At 43.8% G+C, this 20,470-nt stretch overlaps 1 pseudogene; it reads right to left on the bottom strand.

Annotated features, from left to right (window-relative positions):
* Nucleotides 1–595: 595 nt before the first annotated feature.
* On the bottom strand, nt 596–2,451 carry LOC110742945 (annotated as a pseudogene).
* Between the last annotated feature and the right edge of the window lie 18,019 nt (nt 2,452–20,470).

Below are 20,470 nucleotides of genomic sequence, written 5' to 3'. Positions count from 1 at the left end.
TTAATTGGCTAGGATTAAGCATTCAACAATGTATATATACTTCAAAACACCATGTTATAAATGATAAATGCATAAAATTTTATCTGACAATTTAAAAATTAAATAAATTATATATCAATATCTATATCGATCTACCTATATATATCTATCTACACATATGTGTGTGTGTGTGTGTGTGTGTATATATGTATTTTTTTTTCCCCTGAGTCAGGGTCTCACTCTGTCACCCAGGTTGGAGTGCAGTGGTGAAATTATGGCTCACTGAAGTCTCTACCTCCCGTGCTCAAGTGATCCTCCCACCTCAGCCTCCCAGCTAGGTGGAACTAGAGGTGTGCACCATCATGCCTGGCTGTTTGGAGGGTGTGTGTAGAGACAGAGTCTCACTATGTTGTACTGGCTGGGTCTTGAATTCCTGGGCTCAAGCATTCCCCTCGCCTCGGCCTCCCAAAGTGCTGGGATTAGAGGCTTGAGCCACTATGCCTGGCCAAAAAAACTAAATAAAATTTTAGAACACGTTATGAAAGGACAGCAGTAGGCTGGGCACAGTTGGCTCACGCCTGTAATCCCAGCACTTTGGGAGGCCGAGGTGGGTGGATCACCTGAGGTCAGGAGTTCGAGACCAGCCTGGCCAACATGGGGAAACCCTGTCTCTACTAAAAGGACAAAAATTAGCCAGGTGTAGTGGCACATGCCTGTTATCCCAGCTACTCGGGAGGCTGAGGCAAGAGAATCGCCTGAACCCCGCAGGCGGAGGTTGCAGTGAGCCGAGATCATGCGCCATTGTTCTCTAGCCTGGGCAACAGAGCGAGTCTCAGAAAAAAAAAAAAAAAAAAGGAAGAAAGGATAGCCATATTCCAAATACTGAGTCTGTGTCTTTGTCATAACCTTAGCTGAAATTATCAACAATATATAGTTCTTGTGGTGTTTTTGTTGTTCCACTACTTCGTCCTAAGCATACAAACTCTGATGATTACCAGCGTGTTTAACACACAGCACACAACGCGGAAGCCACTGAAGTACTTTAGGACTTTGACTTTAACCTCGTGCACCTGGAGTTTCTAGTGCTGATGGTGATGGCGTGGAAGACACTGCAGAGGCAGGAAGTGGTAACAGTTCCATTTCTGGCCACTCTGAACACAGAATAAAGTTTGTATCCAAAATCACTGAAGAAATGTTTCAAACCACAAGCTTCCGCAGGCCAGGCACAGTGACTCACACCTGTAATCTCAGCATTTTGGGAGGCTGAGGTGGGAGGATGGCTCAAGCACAGGAGTTTGAGACCAGCCTGGGCAACATAGTGAGACCCCATCGCTACAAAACAAACAAAACAAAACAAAAACGAAAGCTTCCACAGTCTCTGAGAATTTCCTAGAATGACCAAGGACTTGGTTATAGTTAGGTAACTAAGAATAAAAACTGTGGACTGTGAACTGCACCCATTAAAATAAAGGAAGACATCATATATGAAAGTGAGAAATAGGCCAGGCGCAGTGGCTAACGCCTGAAATCCCAACACTATGGGAAGCCAAGTCAGGAGGATCACTTGAGACCAGGAGTTCAAGACCAGCCTAGGCAACATTGTAAAACCCTGTCTCTCATGCATCACTTACAAAACTTATAAGTAAACCACAAATGGCCTGTCCACTTATATTTTCTTCATGCCTCTTACATTTCAGAGTTCTTAATCTTCCATAGAAAAGTGTATATGAATGATGTCCTCCGAAACCTTTCCTGTCTTTCCTTAAATGTAAATTCTCAAGGCTACAGCTTCCATATCTTCCCAGTATCATTTTTTGGAATGAATCTTTTTTTTTTTTCCCGAGACGGAGTCTTGCTCTGTCGCCCAGGCTGAAGTGTAGTGGTGCAATCTCCACTCACTGCAACCTCCGTCTCCCAGGTTGAAGCAATTCTCCTGCTTCGGTCTCCTGAGTAGTGGAATTACAGGTGCGCACCACCATGCCCAGCTAATTTTTGTGTTTTTAATAGAGATTTTCACCATGTTGGCCAGACTGGTCTTGAACTGGCTGGTCTCAAACTCCTGACCTCATGATCTACCCACCTTAGCCTCCCGAAGTGCTGGGATTACAGGTGTGAGCTACCGCACCCGGCCTGGAATGAATCTTTTATGCCCTGCTCTGGCAAAAGGTCTTGTGTGAAATGAGAAGACATAACTGGGTGTTTGGCTTCTGTCTCCTGTCTCTTCATATTCCAGGGCTCTTTCCTTTGCTCCAGGCAGGTGATCACGTCTGGCTTAGATATAGCAAAACCCAGGGAGGCCAGGTTTCTGTAGTTGTCTAACATCACATCCCTATACAAATTCTGCTGTGCAGGGTCCAGGCATCCCCACTCCTCTGGAGAGAATACAGCCACATCCCTGAATGTCAACAGACTCACTTGCCAGCTTCTAGGGTGTCCTGGTGTTCTCCCTGTGGATCTCTGAGTACCTGCAGATCACAGGTCTGCCGATCACAGCCCATTCTTGTGTTAGTTTTTGGGAAATATATGCACACCTTTCTGTTGGCTTCATAACTAGGAGTGAAATTGCTGGGTCATAGGATTGCTTTCACTGATACCTCCAGCTTTCCAAAGTGGTGTATTAATTTACACTCCCATCAGCATTATATAAGAGTTTCATGTTCTTTACAACAATTGGTATGTTATTTTTCATTTAGTTATCCTGGTATGGGGCTAATGGTATTTATTGCCTTGTTCTTTTAATTTACATTTCCTTAATGACTAAAGTACGTTTTCAGGAACTTATCAGCCATTTGGTTTGGATATCTTCTTTTGTCAAGTGCCTATTTAAGGCTTTTAGGCAAACAATTTGAAGTCTGAATTTATCCACCATGAATGTGATAAGAGCATTGTTAAGAACTCAATTTAATCCCAAACAAGCAAGTTCTATTCATGAGTGACATCTAGAGATAATCCTTACACCTGTATGGTATTTGCATGATCTCATTTGACTAATACAGCAAGTACTCTGGAAAGTAGAAGGCTGAGGTTATGTTTTACCTGGAAGGAAGCTGTCTTGGAGGGGTTGTGACATGCTCAAAATAAGTGGCAGAACCAAGATTCTCAAGGTTTTGCAACTTCCTGACCAAATACTCATTTCACCATAGTAGTTCTTAACTCCATTTAATTCCTTTATAATAAATATTTTATATCATCCCCTTTACTACAATGAAATTAAATGTATACTTTCAAAAGATAATCAAGCCAAACACGGTGGTGCCCACCTGTAGTCCCAGATACTCAGGAGGCTGAGGCAAGAGGATCTGCTTGAGTCCCTGGGGTCTGAGGCTGTAATATGCCATGCTCATACTGGTGAATAACCACTGCCCTCCAGCCTGGGCAACAGAGTGAGACCCTATCTCAAAAAAAAAAAATGATAATCAATATATTGCCTCTATGTTATAAAGGAGAAATAAAAGGGTAGTACTTTATAATAAATAATTACTGGCCTGGCACAGTAACTTATGCCTGTAATCCCAGAACTTTGGGAGGCCAAGGTGGGAAGATCGCTTGAACCCAGGAGTTCAAGAACAGCCTGAGCAACACAGGGAGATCCTCTCTACAAAAATTTTTTAAAAAATAGCCAGGTGTGGTGGAACATGCCTGTGGTGCCAGTGACTTGGGAGGCTGAAGTGGGAGGATCATTCAGGATTGCTTAGGCCTGGGAGGTGGAGGCTGCATTGAGCCGTGATCACACTATTGCACTCCAGCCTGGGCAACAGAGAGAGACTCTGTCTAAAAATAAAATAATAATTACAATGATTACAAATAGAATAATTAATAACTAAATAATTATAAAGAAAATAATAAATTCTGGGCACAGCTGTATTAGAACATGTAATGGAATGATAGATAGTTTCCTCTACACACAGACTATCTCTGCTGTCCCTGACATAATTTTCCACATTGGTGAACAGCTCTAGGTAAAACTGTGAACAAAACAAAGTACAATAATCTTTTATATGGTAGTTGTATTCCAGAGAAATTAACTGTGTTAATTTTTGACGTTTTTAAAATCATTTTCTGAGTTTTAGGCTCAGATAATTATGGACAGTTTTTCACCTACATGAATATCTGAGGATACATTCGAAAGCTGGACAAGTCTTTATTTTACAGGATTGTCACATTCATTGCAGAACAACATAGCAGCCCTGGCCCCATGCGCCCTAAATGGCGGTAGGGTCCTGCAATCATTGTGACAACCTGCAGCTCCTTGGGGCGGTACTTCTCCTACTGACAACACTACACTACATGCACTGTCCAGCAAATGTCCAGCCTGAAATAGGCAATGTAACCAAAAAGCCAAGGTTTGGCTGAGAAAGACCTGGGTTTGGCACTCAGTCATTCACTCTCAGTGAGACCCCAAGTAAGCCGCTTCACATCTCTGAGCCTTGGTGTCCCAACTATGAGGCTGGCCTCTGCATTTTGTAGCAGCGGCAGCATTTACTGTGTCTCACTGCACCTGCTGCAAGCTGCTTGGAGCAAGTCTCTGTCCTTCCCACTCCATCGCTTAGCTGCTCGATCAACCACCCAGCCCTGCCCCACATTGGCAGCGATTTGCAAAGTTGACCAGTTAGTTACTCACGCACATAGTGCTTTTGATCTTTCCACTCCCTGTTGATAAATATGTTCAGCAGTAACATGGTAGATATTAGTATGAACTATCACCGTCAGGAAAAAGGTGTTAAAATGTATATCTATTGGCTCAGTAGAAAATACTCCTTAAGGCTTTAGCTGTTGAAAAAATATACTGTTTGACACTTTCTCAAGTCCAAATGCAGTAGCTCATCGTAACCAAAATCTTGGTAAATATAACACCTTCCCATTGGGATTCCACCTGCAGGCCTTGCTAGCACATGCCTTCTTGAAATGTGTGATAATTAACTGCTTGAAAAAACAGAAATCAAATTAGTGACTGACGTCACAGTGGATTCAAAAGTATGACTACAGCTTAAATTCAAAGGTACAGGAGTGCAGAATATGAACATATCATTGTTAAAGTACAGTTTTTTTAAAAAGTTGATAACATGAATGTATACAAATATCAAATTAACATGCATCAAACATTTTATTCAACTCAATTAATAAAGGAACCAATAAGATGTTACAACAAATTTGAATGAGAATTTTACCTACAGAGGTTTATATTCTCCACTGGGCAAGGTATGTTTGTTTGTTTGTTTGTTTTTTGAGACAAACACCCAGGCTAGAGTGCAGTGGCATGATCTCGGCTCACTGCAGCTCGACCTCCCGAGTTGAAGCAATCCTCCTGCCTCAGTGTCTTGAGTAGCTGGGATTACAAACATGCGCCACCATGCCGGGCTAATTTTTTTGTATTTCTTGTAGACATGGGGTTTCACCATGTTGCTCAGGCTGATCTCAAACTCCTGAGCTCAAGCAATCTGCCTGCCTCGGCCTCCCAAAGTGCTGGGATTATAGGCATGAACCACTGCGCCCGGCTAGACAAAGTATTTTTAAAGTTCTATGAACAGGAATCATTTGCATTACTATGGACAAGAAGCATTTGTATTGCTGCCAATTTCTACAACTTAACTTCTACCCTAAAGGCTGTAAAACAATCTGGCCTCCTATTGCTGCTGTAGCATATTACCCATAAACTCCATAGCTTAAAGCAACACAAATTTATCTTACAATTCAGTTGGAGTATCTGACAGTTGGAGGACAGAAGCCCTAAATGGGTTTACTTGGCTGAAATCGAGGTGTTGGTGGGGCTGTGTTCCTTCCAGAGGCTCTAGGGGAAAGCTGTTTCTTCACTTTTTCTACCTTTTTTTTTTTTTTTTTTTGAGAGGGAGTCTCTCTCTGTCACCCAGGCTGGAGTGCAGACTATACCCTACAATCCACTGAAAGGATACCCAATAATCTCTTTTGTACTTTTCCTAGTCTTTAACAGTTTTTCCTGGCAATGTCAAGGCTCATAGCAAGGGCAATTTTGCAAAACACAAGATCACACAGCCCTGGGCCCATGGTCCCTGTGAACAACCAACCACCTGAGCAGGGGAGCAGCTGCCACTTTCACCAGGACATGGTCACTTTGTTCCTACCCAGCCAACTTGGCTTGTTTCCCTTGGTCTCTGCAAGGGTTAGAGTTTTTCACTCCTGGTTACTGATTAATCACATTATATTCCCTTCCCTCCATCCTGGAGGGATGAAAACAGAGCAGAAACATTTAGTCTATAAACTAGGAAAGAGTTAGAAGGAGACAACGAGGGAAAAGAGACACACAAGTATTAATAGGACACGGACAAAGCCAAACCTTATCCACTTCATAATTTTGTGTAGATCTGACGTTGTTCCAGGGCTGGGGCAGCAAGTAGAGGCAACAGAGAGTGGGGTGGAGATGTCTCTCCACACTGACCTCTTTCCCGAACCCATTTGGCTCTTGTGGAATAAGGGGGAGCCAGGACATCCCCTATAACAAATCCAAGATGGCTTCACCCTGTTAACTGTGTGGACATGGTGAAACAGAAGTAACTAGTCACTCTTGATTAAGCCAACAATTTTCAAATTACTCCTGCTCAAAGCTCCATTTAACACTGACTTTTCCCGCTGGTTAGTTACTCATCTCCTCCTTGCTGAGCAAATCCTCCTAAACAAATGGCAATTAACTAAGACATAATGAGGAGCTGCCTGATGGAGGCCAGAACATAGTTTCAGTCAAAGCCAGAGTAATTCATTCCTTCCCTGAACAAACACCAACTGAGCCTCTGCTGAGTGCTAGGCACCAGACTGACTCCATGGAAAATAAAAAGAAGCCCACAGTCCTGCCTTCAAGGAGCTCCCAGTCCAGTGGGTGGAGAGGTGAGGGTGAAATTGCATGTCCAAAAGCAAAGAGAGGGAAGCAGAGAATTTCAGAATGTTGGGAGAGCAGTAGAGAAAGCACGAAGATGTAGACACAAAGGGCTGTGTTCTTGGCTGGGAACTTCAGGTAGAAAGAAGTGGCTGGAGCTAAGAGTGAATGGGAGGTGAGACTGCAGAAGGAGAGGAGGGCCAGGCTAATGTAAGCATGCCTTGAAACTGGGGTTCAACGAGTCCTTCATTTGCTAGGTGTTTGTTGAGTACTTCCTATGCACCCAATACTGAGTCAAGCCCTGCTAACATAAATACAACTGAATACGAAATGGCTCTACCCTCAATAAATCACAAGCTAGTGAAGAGAAAGAGCTATGGAAATGCTCTCAGTAGAGCAAGTTAAGTGAAAAAATAGATGTGCTTAAGTGCTAAGCAAACTCTGCCCACAGGAATAGGGAGAGGAAGGCAGGCCCCTTGGGAGGTTTTGCAAAGGAGCCATATAATTAGTAACACGCCTCTTGGCATGTTAGAAGTAGAAGACAAGAGGAATTAGGGGATGACAACTCATGATCTACTCCAAGGGTCTATGTTTATAGATACTCTAAAGGCACAAAACTCATCACGTCCAGCTCATTTGGGTAGTTGATGGCTCAGTACCCACTGCATCAAGACAATCTGAGGGCAGATTTCTTTTTTTTCCTTTTATTTTTCTTTTTCTTTTCTTTTTTTTTTGAGATGGAGTTTCACTCTTGTTACCCAGGCTGGAGTACAATGGCACTATCTCGGCTCACTGCAATTTCCACTTCCTGGGTTCAAGTGATTCTCCTGCTTCAGCTTCCTGAGTTAGCTGGGATTACAGGCATGCGCCACCACACCCAGCTAATTTTGTATTTTTAGTAGAGACGGGGTTTCTCCATGTTGGTCAGGATGGTCTCGAATTCCCCGCCTCAGGTGATCTGCCTGCCTTGGCCTCTCAAAGTGCTGGGATTACAGGTGTGAGCCATTGTGCCTGACCTGAGGGCAGATTTCAATCCTGCAGACATTCCTTTCTTCCCTTCTGCTGCATGTACTTCCTCCTGCATTACGTGCATTGGACTGGTTTCTCCCTGCCCTGAAGTTCTGCAGTGAAGCCCAGGATCTGGTTTCTCCTGACTTTTGACCTTGGACTCACTGTCTGGCTGCAGTGTCCTTTAAACTGCTGATTCTATGAAAGGCCTTTGGGTCACATCAACTGCTGCTACCAGTTATTCAGTAACTAACTCACGAGCTCTGAGATTCCCAATCAGGCGAGAAGGAAGAGCTTGCAGGGGCTCCGCATTCGCTCCGCTTGGCTAACTTGGCGTTGTAAAGAAACTTTCTCCTTCTAGAGGTGAATTCCAGCTTTTATAGTCAGAGGAGCCAAAGTTCTGAGCCTGCAGCGCCATTCCCATCCTCCCCTAGTGCTTGCCAAGGCCACAGTCTTCTTCCTCCTCCCCAGCACTGCACCAAAGCCTCTGCTGTTTCATGCTAGTCTGCTTTGTCGGCATGATTTTTTGACCCTCCCGGCCTCATAGTTTGGGGCAAGGAAAATCATAGAACAATTTCTGTTTTCCTGACCTATTGAGAAACTCTGAAATGGTTTGTGCCCCTCATGTAGTCAGAGAGACCCCAAACAGGATCCATTCTGCTGGATTCCTCATGGGACCATTTGGAATACAAAAGATCCCAGCAGGCATCAATCACCTGCCATTTCAGCTAAGGAAGGAAGACTGAGCCTCTCTTTCATAGCATTCTGCTTCCTGGCTCTGGATTTGACCTGTGTGCAAACTTCCAGGGCGGCTTGAGCATAACGATGCTATCAATCAGCTCAGATGCCCTAGGAGGTGGCCTTATACAGAAATGGTAGCCTTGTGGTATGGCACAAATGTAGGCTGGCTACCTGTCTACACCTGCTCACCAGTCTGGCCAAGCCCTGAGACTGGCTGGGCCTGTCCACAGCACTGAGGCCTATGGGGTCAACTATAGCTGTGTGCATGCCCATACAGGTAAGTGTCATTTATGCTAGGGGGTGGGACTTGCTGCGTCCCCCTCCTCCAATAACCTGCCAATTCCAATTCATGTGTACCTTCCTTTTTTTCTTCATGCTGGCATTTTTCTCCCCCCAGCTTTTTTTGAATGTCAATTAGCAATAATCATGCCTTGGATAAACCTCATTGGCTACAATACTGCCACTGTGCAAAGCTCTGGCCTTTTTTTTTTTTTTTTTTCTGCAGGAATCTATCCATGGGCCAAACCACAGAAGTTTTGAGTCTTGAGCCAATTCATCAACCAGGGCCAGCACAATGAACCCAGATACAAACACATCCAGGCTTCTGGTTTTGGTGAATATCAATGCCAGACACACTCTAGTGGGGATGAGGGGCGGAAAGGGGTTTGTACCACATGAGACCCCAGGACAACTGGCCATGGAACTTGGGAAGCCATTGCCATTTTTATCACCCATTTGTCACAATAATACTGAGACTCACCTGTTTCAAGATCCCAGGGTGGTGCCCTGGAACCTCAAGTGGTGGCATCCTCCTCAGCCACCTGCTGGCATCACTTACAGGCCACTTCCATCCTCCCAGTCACACCTCACTTTCTGACCCTGGCCTTTATCCAGTCCAGCCCAGGCCACTGGCCAAACACATGTGTTTTTAGGGTAAATAATTGCTTATGAGTGACCATCTTCCATCAGCCTCATGCCAACTGCTGCTCGTATTTACACACACTGTCTAGCACTGGGTAAAGCACTGAGTAGGCTCTTTATACGGGGTATCTATTTTCATTATCACTGTGCTATGTGGTGCTTCCTAAATACACAGTTTTTGAGTTCAGAACCATCTATCTTTCAATTGTCAGTGTGGCATTCCAACTGTAATGTAACATCTTGACATGGCCTCAAATTCAACATAATTATTTGTTTTTGTTTTGAGAGTCTTGCTTTGTCACCCAGGCTGGAGTGCAATGGCACAGTCTCGGCTCACTGCAACCTCCGCCTCCCAGGTTCAAGCAATTCTCGTGCCTCAGCCTCCCGAGTAGCTGGGACTACAGATGTGCACCACCACCATGCCTGGATAATTTTTGTGTTTTTAGTAGAGATGGGGTTTTGCCACATTGGGCTGGCTGGTCTCGAACTCCTGGCCTCAAGTGGTCCACCAACTTTGGCCTCCCAAAGCGCTGGGATTACAGGCATGAGCCACCGCACCTGGACCAAATTCAACATAATTAAAAGCGAATTCATTCCCTCCAAATCAGGTTTTTCCTTCCATCTCCTCTATTTCTGTTACCAATTTCTCAGTCCCTGGAATTAAAAAACCTGAAAATCTTCCCCCTAAATCCTCTCTAACAATTATCTCTCATATTTAATCAGTTTTCTGCTACTTTAGAATAGATTCTTTTTGAATGCATCCCTAACCCAATAGTTCTCAACCCTGGTTGTCCATTAGAATTGTTAGAGGAGCCATTTTAAAATAAATACGTGGGTCATGGCTGGGGCCACCTCCCTCAGACAGCTGTGCGGGTTATTCACTGCACTAGGGCGAGGGGGTTGTTCCAACTCATGCTGTGCTTGCTATGCCTTTGGCCCTGGCATGTAGCTACCTCCGATTGGAGAAAAAGAAGCCTTTTTGAACTCATACAAAGGCCCTGTAAGGGCTAAGAAAGTGGCCAGTTCCCTGAAATTCTGATTCAGCAGACGTAGTCATTTATATTTTAAATAGTTTAGTGAGATATACAAACTTTACTCTGAAGTAGTGGTGTTCCTTTCTCCCTCTTTTTGTGATATTATTGTTACACATATTACTTCTTTGTATCACAAATCCAACAGTACAATGTTATAATTATTACTTTTATATTTTTATTTTAAAAAGGTTTTTTAATTGAGACGAGGTCTCACTATTTTGCCCAGGTTCATCTCAAACACCTGGCTCATCTTGACCTCCCAAAGTGCTGGGATTGCAGGCATGAGCCACTGTACCTGGCTATAACTATTACTTTGAAAGAACCTGAGAGAAGACCAAGTACATATTTATAGAGTTAGTTATATTAATCTTCTTATTTATCCTCCGTGTTCCTCTTGATTTCTTCCTATGGATTTCAGTTCCCATCTGCTGTTATTTCCTCACTCCAATATAGCTTTGCTCCCACCTGCCTCCTTTGTGCTGTTATTGTCAAGTATACTACATTTTTACATGTCATAGGCCTAAAAATACATATTATTTTACGCAGCTGCTTTTTATGTGTACTCTAACTCGAAAACCATAAAATTCACCCCTTGATGATTATTGGTGACTAATGATGAGCATCTTTTTGTGTGCTTTTTGGCCATTTTTATCTCTTCTTTGGAGAAATGTTTATTTAGATCATTTGCCCTTTTTTAAATTGGGTTGTCTTTTTATTGTTGAGTTGTAGGGGTTTTTTTTTAATCTGTCTTTGTTGTTTGTTTTTTTTGTTTTTTGTTGTTGAGACAGAATCTTACTCTGTTGCCCAGGTTAGAGTACAGTGGCGCCATTTCGGTTCACTGCAGCCTCCACATCCCAGGTTCAAGAGATCCTCCCACCTCAGCCTCCTGAGTAGCTGGGACCACAAGTGTGCACCACCACGCCCAGCTAATTTTTTTCTTTTTCTTTTTTTGGAGAGCTGGGGTTTCACCATGTTGCCCAGGCTGGTCTTGAGCTCCTGACCTCCTGGCTACCTTGACCTCCCAAAGTCCTGGTATTATAGGCATGAGCCACCATGTCTGACCCAGGAGTTACTTTTTCTATTTTCTTGATATAAGTCATCTATCAGATAAGTGATTTGGAAATGTTTTCTCTGATTCTGTGGGTTGTCCTTTCACTTTCTTTTTTTTTTTGAGACGGAATCTCACTCTGTCGCCCAGGCTGGAGTGCAGTGGCCGGATCTCAGCTCACTGCAAGCTTCACCTCCCAAGTTTACGCCATTCTCCTGCCTCAGCCTCCTGAGTAGCTGGGACTACAGACGGCCGCCACCTCGCCCGGCTAGTTTTTTGTATTTTTTTGTAGAGACGGGGTTTCACCGTGTTAGCCAGGATGGTCTCGATCTCCTGACCTCGTGATCCGCCCGTCTCAGACTCCCAAAGTGCTGGGATTACAGGCTTGAGCCACCACCCCCAGCCATCACTTTCTTAATGGTGTCCCTTACAGCACAATTTTTTTTTTAAATGGAGTCTCACTCTATCGTGCAGGCTGGAGTGCAGTGGTGAGATCTCGGCTCACTGCAACCTCTGCAGCCCAGGTTCAAGTATTTTCCTGCCTCAGCTTCCAGAGTAGCTGGGATTACAGGGGCCTGCCACCGCACCCAGCTAATTTTTGTATTTTTAGTAGAGATGGGGTTTCACCATGTTGGCCAGGCTGGTCTTGAACTTTTGACCTCATGATCCACCCACCTCAGTCTCCCAAAGTGCTGGGATTACAGGCATGAGCTACTGCGCCCAGACTACAAAATTTTTTAAATAAAAAATAAGGTTTTAATTTTCCAATTTATCTGTTTTTTCTTTAGTTGCTTTTGCTTCTGGTGTCATGTTTAAGAAACCATGCCTAATCCAAGGTCACGAAGATTTACCTATATGGTTTTCTTATGAAAGTTTTATTTTATAATTTTAGTTCTTTTTTTTTTTTTTTTTTTTTTTTTTTAGACGGAGTTTTACTCTTATTTCCCAGGCTGGCGTGCAATGGCACGATCTCAGCTCACCGCAACCTCCGCCTCCTGGGTTCAAGCAATTCTCCTGCCTCAGCCTCTCGAGTAGCTGGGATTACAGACATGCAGCACCACACCTGGCTAATTTTGTATTTTTAATAGAGACGGTGTTTCTTCATGTTGGTCAGGCTGGTCTCGAACTCAGGTGATCCACCCGCCTCGGCCTCCCAAAGTGTTGGGATTACAGGTGTGAGCCACTGCGCCCGGCCAATTTTAGTTCTTACACTTAGGTATTGGAAACCATGTTGAGTTAATTTTTGTGTGTGCTGTAAGATATGGGTCCAACTCCCTTCCTTTATATGCAGATACCCAGTTGTCTCAGCATCACTTTTCAAAAGACGATTCTTCCTTTGCTGAATGGGCTTGACATTTGTACTTATTTCCTAGGGCCACTGTAGCAGATGACCTCAAACTGGGTGCCTTAAAACAACAGAACTTTTTTACATGTCACAGTTCAGGAGGATGGAAGTCCAAAATCAAGATGTCATCAGGGTTGGTTCTTCTGGAGGCCCCGAAAGGTAAACCATCCTACCCCTCTCTAATGCTTCTCGTAGCTGCTGGCAACCCTGGGCATTCATTGGCTTGTAGATGCAGGACTCCAATCTCTGCCTTCGTCATGTGGCATTCTCCCTGTGTCTCTCTCTGTGTGTCCTTTCTCCTAGGACACCTGTCATATTGGAGTCAGGACCCATCCTGATCTCAGGACCTCATCCTAACTTAACTAATTACGTCTTCAAAGACCCTGTTTCCAAACCGGGCTACATTCTGAGGTTCCGCATGGACATGAATTTTGAGATGACACTGTTCAACCTAGTACAGTCTACTCACTGGCACCCAAAATTCACACCCACCCCATGTACACAATATGTTCACCTTACCCCAAGACTCCCCAAAGTCTTAACCCTTCCAGTATTAACTCTAAATCCTAAATCTCATTTAAATGTCAACTCAAGAAGTCCCAAATCTCCTCATCTACATTATCTTAAAAAGTATGGGCGAGACTCTGGGAATGATCCATCTTGAGACAAAATTCCTTTCTGTTCATAGACCTGTTAAACCTAGAAAACAAGTCATCTGTTTTCTAAATGCAATGGCGGAACAGGCATAGGATGGACATATTTCCATTCCAAAAGGGAGATAAATGGAAGGAAAAAAGGGGGTTATTGGTCTAAAGCTAGTTTGCAATCTAACGGGGTCAATTCCATTAGGTTTCAAAGCCTGCGAGTAATCCTCTGTGACTTGATGCTGTGTCTTCTGGGCCTTTATGGTAGCCCTGGCTTTACACTTTCAGGCCTCTGCCTCCATGGCTCTGCCTTCAGAGTCATTCTTCCTCCATTTTATTCCATCTCTGTCTCAATCAGTCTAGACTGGCGGTGTTTGCGTTGGTATAAAATTCTCAAAAACCTTGCCTTCTGTGATGTCAAGGGAATCTATGCCAGTAGACACGAGGGTTCATCATAGATTCTTCCTGGAGAGTTACATGCCTGCCTTCTGCTGAGATGGTTGGATCCATGAGTCACAGGCCTGATCTCCTTAGCAAATGGTTGCTGAGCCTCAGCCTTGGTGCTTTCTCCAGAGCACACTTTCTCAACTTTTGCAATGTGGATAAACTGAGAGCATTCTAAACCATGAAGTTCTGATTACTTTTCACTTAACAGTTCCTTCCTCTGTTTCTTTCATTTGCATTTTACTATCAGCAACAAGGAGAAAGTAGGCCATGTCTTGGTTGTGTAGATTAGTATTTTCCATCAACTTTGGGAAGTTTTCAGCCATTATTTCTTATTTTAATTTTTTATTTTAAGTTCCGGGGTACATGTGCAGGCTATGCAGGTTTGTTACATAGGTAAACATGTGCCATGGTGGTTTGCTGCACCTATCAACCCATCACCTAGGTATTAAGCTCCACATGCATTAGCTATTTTTCGTGATGCTCTCCCTCCCCCATCCCCGCCGACAGGCCCCAATGTGTGGTGTTCCCCTCCCTGTGTCTATGTATTCAATTATTTCTTTGAATATTTTTTTCTGTCTCTTTCTCTCTCCTCTCCTTCTGGTACTACCATTATGTGTATGTTGGTGCATCTAATGGTGTCTTCTCACTTTTCTCTAATGCTCTGTTCATTTTTATCCATTGTTTTCCTCTTATGATTGTATAACCTCTATTGATTGGTCTTTAAATTCACTGATTCTGTTTGTTTGTTTGTTTGTTTGTTTATTGAGACAGGGTCTCACTCAGTTGCCCAGGCTGAAGTGCAGTGGTGCATTCACAGCTCACTGCAGCCTTGACCTCCTGGGCTCAAATGATCTTCCCACTTCAATCTCCCAAGTAGCTGGGACTACAGGTATGCACCACCATGCCAAGCTAATTTTTTTATTTTTTGTAGAAATGGGGTCATCTCGCTATGTTGCACAGGTTGGTCTTGAATTTAAGTGATCCTCCTGCCTTGGCCTCCCAAAATACTGGGATTACAGGCATAAGCCAGTGCACCTGGCCTGATTCTTATTTTTGACAGAACAAATCTATTGTTAAGTCCCTGTAGTGAATTTTTCACTTTGTTCATAGTACTTGATATTCTCTATTTGATGAGACATTGTCATCCTATCTCCCTTTACATCTTTTTGCCCCATTGTTAGCCAGGGCCTAGTAGCATGGATCTTCCCTCTCTGGTGGCTCATGATAGGGTACAGCCTTGGGGGTGCCCAGGATGTTCTCGACTACTAGAGAAGAGCATGATTTTACTTCCAAGCCTTGCTTCCTAGGAGTTGCCCTGGTCAGAGTAGTTTATTGTTCAGTCAGTGTTTGTCCAGAGGTTCTGTTTAAGGCCTTTGCGCCAATGAGGCTTCTGCCCTTTGTTAACAGGCCTGTGTGTGGTTTAGAGAATATTTTCAAGTCTGCCCCATGCAACCAGAAACATGTGCACACCCTTTCCTGACCCCTAGAGCTGAATGTGCTTCCAGCGTGCTTTGATTTCTTTTTCCCTGGCTCTCTATATGAAATTTTTAGCTGCTCTGCCATTGTGCTGTGTCATGGAGCTACCAGCCTCCTCTTAACTGCTCTCTTTCAAGGTCTCTGTTGTTTTCCACAACACCCTTAGGCAGCGTTCTCCAGGCTCTGTTCCAATACAGCCTGTGTCCTCAAGTAGAGCTCTAAAGCTCTTTGTCATTATGGGCTGCTTTTCTTGCTGGGAGAACCCCAGGACACTGCATCAGAGCTGGGGGTGGGGCCCGGTGTTGCCTGTAGTGACACCTGGCTCTGTGAGTGGGCAGTAGAGGAAGCAGGAGAAGCCACTGATCCTCTCTCATTGCCCCTCCTGGTGTAGTACCTCCTCCACTCTACAAACTGGCTGGGAGGAGAAAGATGAAGTGATCCGGTCCCAGTATTCTCAGCCTGCCATGCCTTGAACAGAATTTCTCCCCTACAGTTGGGGTTGGGTAAGGGGAGGGACCAGATCCTGCCTGGAATACAGCTTCTGCAGCAGAGAACTGGGGAGGGAACTAGAAACCCTGGCAGCATGCCCCTACCTGGGTAAAACTGGTAGCCACAGACTAGGGGCTGGGAAAAACCTTACCGGGAATAGAGCTCTCAGGTAGAGTTTCCATAACAGGGAGTGGGGAGGAGGAGTAAAAGAATGGGTCATGCCTTAAATGCCATAGACAGATTGTTCTTACTAAGATTTAGTAAGAACTTCAATAATATTTCTCCATTTGCTCTATGCCCTTAGAAAAATTTCCAGATTTTAAATGATTGCGTTCTGTTTTACAATTTAAAAAAAAAATTTTTTTTTTAATTGTCTTTGAGATAGGATCTCCCTCTGCCACCCAGGCTGGACTGCAGTAGTACCGTCACAACTCACTACAGCCTCTGTTTCCCAGGCTCAAATGATCTTCCCATCTCAGCCTCCCGAGTAGCTAGGGCCACAGGTGTGCACCACCATGCCTGGCTAATTTTTTTAAAAAAATTGTTTTTGCAGAGACATGGTTGCACGAAGTTGCCTAGGCTAGTCTTGAACTCCTGGATTCAAGCAATCCTCTCGCCTCAGCCTCCTGAAGTGCTGGGATTACAGGTGTAAGCCACTATGCCCTGCTCATTTATTCTTTAATATTCTTCACTCATCAGGGAAACCTATTTTTGGGTGCACAGCCCATGATGGCAAGCGTGCCTCTGAACCCGGTAGCATTTGTTATGTGTGCTTTGCCCAGTTAGCTACCTTCTGTGCATGGGTGTCACCTCCCTGGCTGGGCCATGAGATGTTCTTATGCTTTTTTATAACTCCCGTACCCTGGATACTCAGTAAATATCTGTTAAATGATATGAAACCCAAAGCAGCATGAACAACAGAAGAATAACTTGTACCGGACATCCACGTAACTAATCTCAGTGATATATCCACCCAATATACTATTCTTTTTTATAACAGTTTTATTGAGATATAATTCATATACCATACAATTAACCCATTTAAAGTATAAAGGCAATGGCTTTAATAAATACATGGAATTTCACAACAATTACCATAATTCTAGAACATTTTCATCACCCCCATTACTAATTTTTCCCCATCTTACCCCAAGCTCCCACCCCTAGGAAAATCTGCTTTCTGTGTTTATGTGGATTTGCCTATTCTACATTTCATTTTATACAAATGGAATCACACACTATGTGCTTCTTTGTGACTGGCTTCTTTCACTTAGCGTAATGTATTCAAGGCTCATCCAAGTTGTAGCATGTTTTGGTAATGCCTTTATTTATTTATTTATTTATTTATTTATTTTGAGACAGAGCTCTGTCACCCAGGCTGGAGTGCAGTGGTATGATTTCGGCTCACTGCAACTTCCACTTCCCGGGTTCAAGCAATTCTCCTGCCTCAGGCTCCTGAGTAGCTGGGATTACAGGTGTGCACCACCACACTGGGCTAATTTTTGTATTTTAGTAAAGACAGAGTTTCACCATGTTGGCCAGGCTGGTCTTGAACTCCTGACCTCGGGTGATCTGCCCGCCTCAGCCTCCCAAAGTGCTGGGATTATAGGCGTGAGCCACCGTGCCCAGCCAATTTTATTGATTTATTGGGGGATGGGGGTCTTGCTTTGTGGCCCAGGCTGGAACATAATGTGATCATAGCTCACTGTAGCCTCCAACTCCTGGGCTCAAGTGATCCTCTGGCTTCAGCATCCCGAGTAGCTGGGACTACAGGCACACACCACTATGCCAGGCTAATTTTTGTTTTTTTCTAAAGACAAGGTCTTGCTTTGTTGCCCAGGCTGGTCTAGAACACCTGGCTTCAAGGTATCCTCCCACCTCAGCCTCGAAAAGTGCTGGGATTACAAGTGTGAGCCACCATACCCAGCTATTCCTTTCTTTTTATTGCTGAATAATATTTCGTGGTATATACATACCATATCTTATCTATTCATCAGTTGATGAGCATTTGAGTTGTTTCCACCCTTTTTTGACTATTACGAATAATGATGCTATGGACATTCATGTGCAAGTGTTTATATGGATATGTTTTCACTTCTCTTGGAGATATACACAGGAGTGGAACTGCTGGGTTGTATGGTAACTCTATGATTAAGCTTTTGAGGAAATACTAGACTGTTTGCCAAAGCAGCTGCACCATTTTACATTCTCACCAGCAGTATATGAGGGTTCCAGTTTCTCTTCATCCTCACCAACACTTGTTACTTGCCTTTTTGATATAGCCATCCTGGTGGCAGTAAGGTAGTAGTTCATTTTGGCTTTGATTTGCATTTCCTGGTGGCTAATGATGTTGAGCATCTTTCTTGTGCTCATTGGACATCTTCTTTGGAGAAATATCTATTCAAATCCTTTCCCCCATTTTTAGATTAGCCTGTTTGTCTTTTTATTACTTAGTTGTTAAAATACTTAATATATTCCAGATATAAGTCCCTTATCAGATATACGATTTGCACATTTCTCTCATTCTATGGGTTTTTTCACTTTCGTGACAGTGTCCTTTGAAGCACAGAAGTTTATTTTGATGACATCTAGTTCATCTAATACTTTGTTGTTTGTTGCTCTTCTTTATCCTTAAAAATTGTGGATATGAAGATGGTACAGAGAAAGAAAATGCTTATGATGAATGTGTTAATTTGTTAGAACATGATATGTATCTAATTCAAACCAAAAAAAAAAAAAAAAGTTTTTTTCTGAGACGGGGTCTTGCTCTGCCACCCAGCCTGGAGTACAGTGGTAGGATCATGGCTCGTTGCAGCCTTGACCTCCCAGGCTCAGGTGATCCTCCCACCTCAGCCTCTCTGGTAGGTGGGACTACAGATGTGCACCACCAATCCCAGCTAATTTTTTGTATTTTTTTCTATAAAGATAGGATCTCGCCATGTTGCCCAGGCTGGTCTTGAACTCCTGAGTTTGAGTGATCTGCCAGTCTCAGCCTCCCAAAGTGCTAGAATTAAAGGTGTGAGACCCTGCACCCGGCCAAACAAATTTTAACAGAAAAAAAATATATATATATTGCTCATAAATTCTGAGGATGTTTGAGCAACACTAATCCATGGAAGGCCAAGGACATATACTTAAGAAAAGAGCTAGATTCATAATCTCTAATAGCACCAGAGTGCTATCTCCAGCTTTCCCCTCACTTATTCTAGTTACATAGCCAGAAACACCATCCCTGGGAGCTCCAAATTTACATCTCACAATTCTGACGCCATGGAAGGGTTGCTCATGTGGTTCATGTGTCCACGTTCCTAACAGAAGCAGATCTGCTGCCTGCCCCCTGCCCCTCACAGTACATGCCAACCCCCACCCCCAGCAAGACACCTTATATGCAAAGCTATTTGGCTGGACACAGTGGCTCATGCCTGTAATCCCAACACTTTGGGAGGCTGAGGCAGGCAGGTCACCTGAGGTTAGGAGTTCAGGACCAGCCTGGCCAACATGGCAAAACCATATGTCTACTAAAAATACAAAAATTAGCTAGGCGTGGTAGCAGATGCCTGAAATCCCAGCTACTCAGGAGGCTGAGGCAGGAGAATAGTTCGAACCCAGGAGGTGGAGGCTGCAGTGAGCCGAGATCATGCCACTACACTCCAGACTAGGTAACAGAGCAAGGCCTCATCTCAGAAAAAGAAAGGAAAGGAAAGGAAAGGAAAGAAGAGGAGAGGAGAGGAGAGGAGAGGGGAGGGGAGGGGAGGAGAGGGGAGGGGAGGGGAAGGGAAGGGAAACTATTTTCTGGAAAGATGTACAAGACTTAAAGTGGTCACTGGGGATAAGGATGGAGGAGAGGGACTGTCACTTTTTACACTTTTTATTATGTGCATGAATTACTTAAAATTTTTTTTTAAAACAAAGTGAATCTTTAAAGTTTATAAGAAAAAAATGTGTATGGGAGAAAAGATAGGAAAGAAATATTCCAAACGCTAGCAAGTGACAGATGTATTAAGACAATGAAGTCAGCCAGGCTGGTGGCTCACGCTTGTAATCCCAGCACTTTGGGAGGCCGAGGCGGGCAGATCACGAGGTCAGGAAATGGAGGCCACCCTGGCTAAGGCGGTGAAACCCCGTCTCTACTAAAAAAAAATACAAAAAATTAGCGGATGTGGTGGCAGGCGCCTGTAGTCCCAGCTACTCGGGAGCCTGAGGCAGGAGAATCGTGTGAACCCAGGAGGTAGAGCTTGCAGTGAACCAAGATGCGCTACTGCACTCCAGCCTGGGCGACAGAGCGAGACTCCATCTCAAAAAACAACAAAAAAAAGACAATGAAGTCACGTGTGATTGTTTTCTTTTTTCAATTTTTTCCCAAATTTTTTGGTAAACTGATGATATAATTTTATACCAAATATAATTTTTTTAAAAAATAGAACCATATAAAAGCTAAAGAAATCCTTCAGAGATGTTTTTGGAAAGCGAACTTTAAATGAAATAAGCAAATAA

This window comes from Papio anubis, chromosome 4, assembly GCF_008728515.1.
Source record: "Papio anubis isolate 15944 chromosome 4, Panubis1.0, whole genome shotgun sequence".
NCBI lineage: Eukaryota > Metazoa > Chordata > Mammalia > Primates > Cercopithecidae > Papio > Papio anubis.
This window is presented reverse-complemented; position numbering and strand designations above follow the sequence as displayed.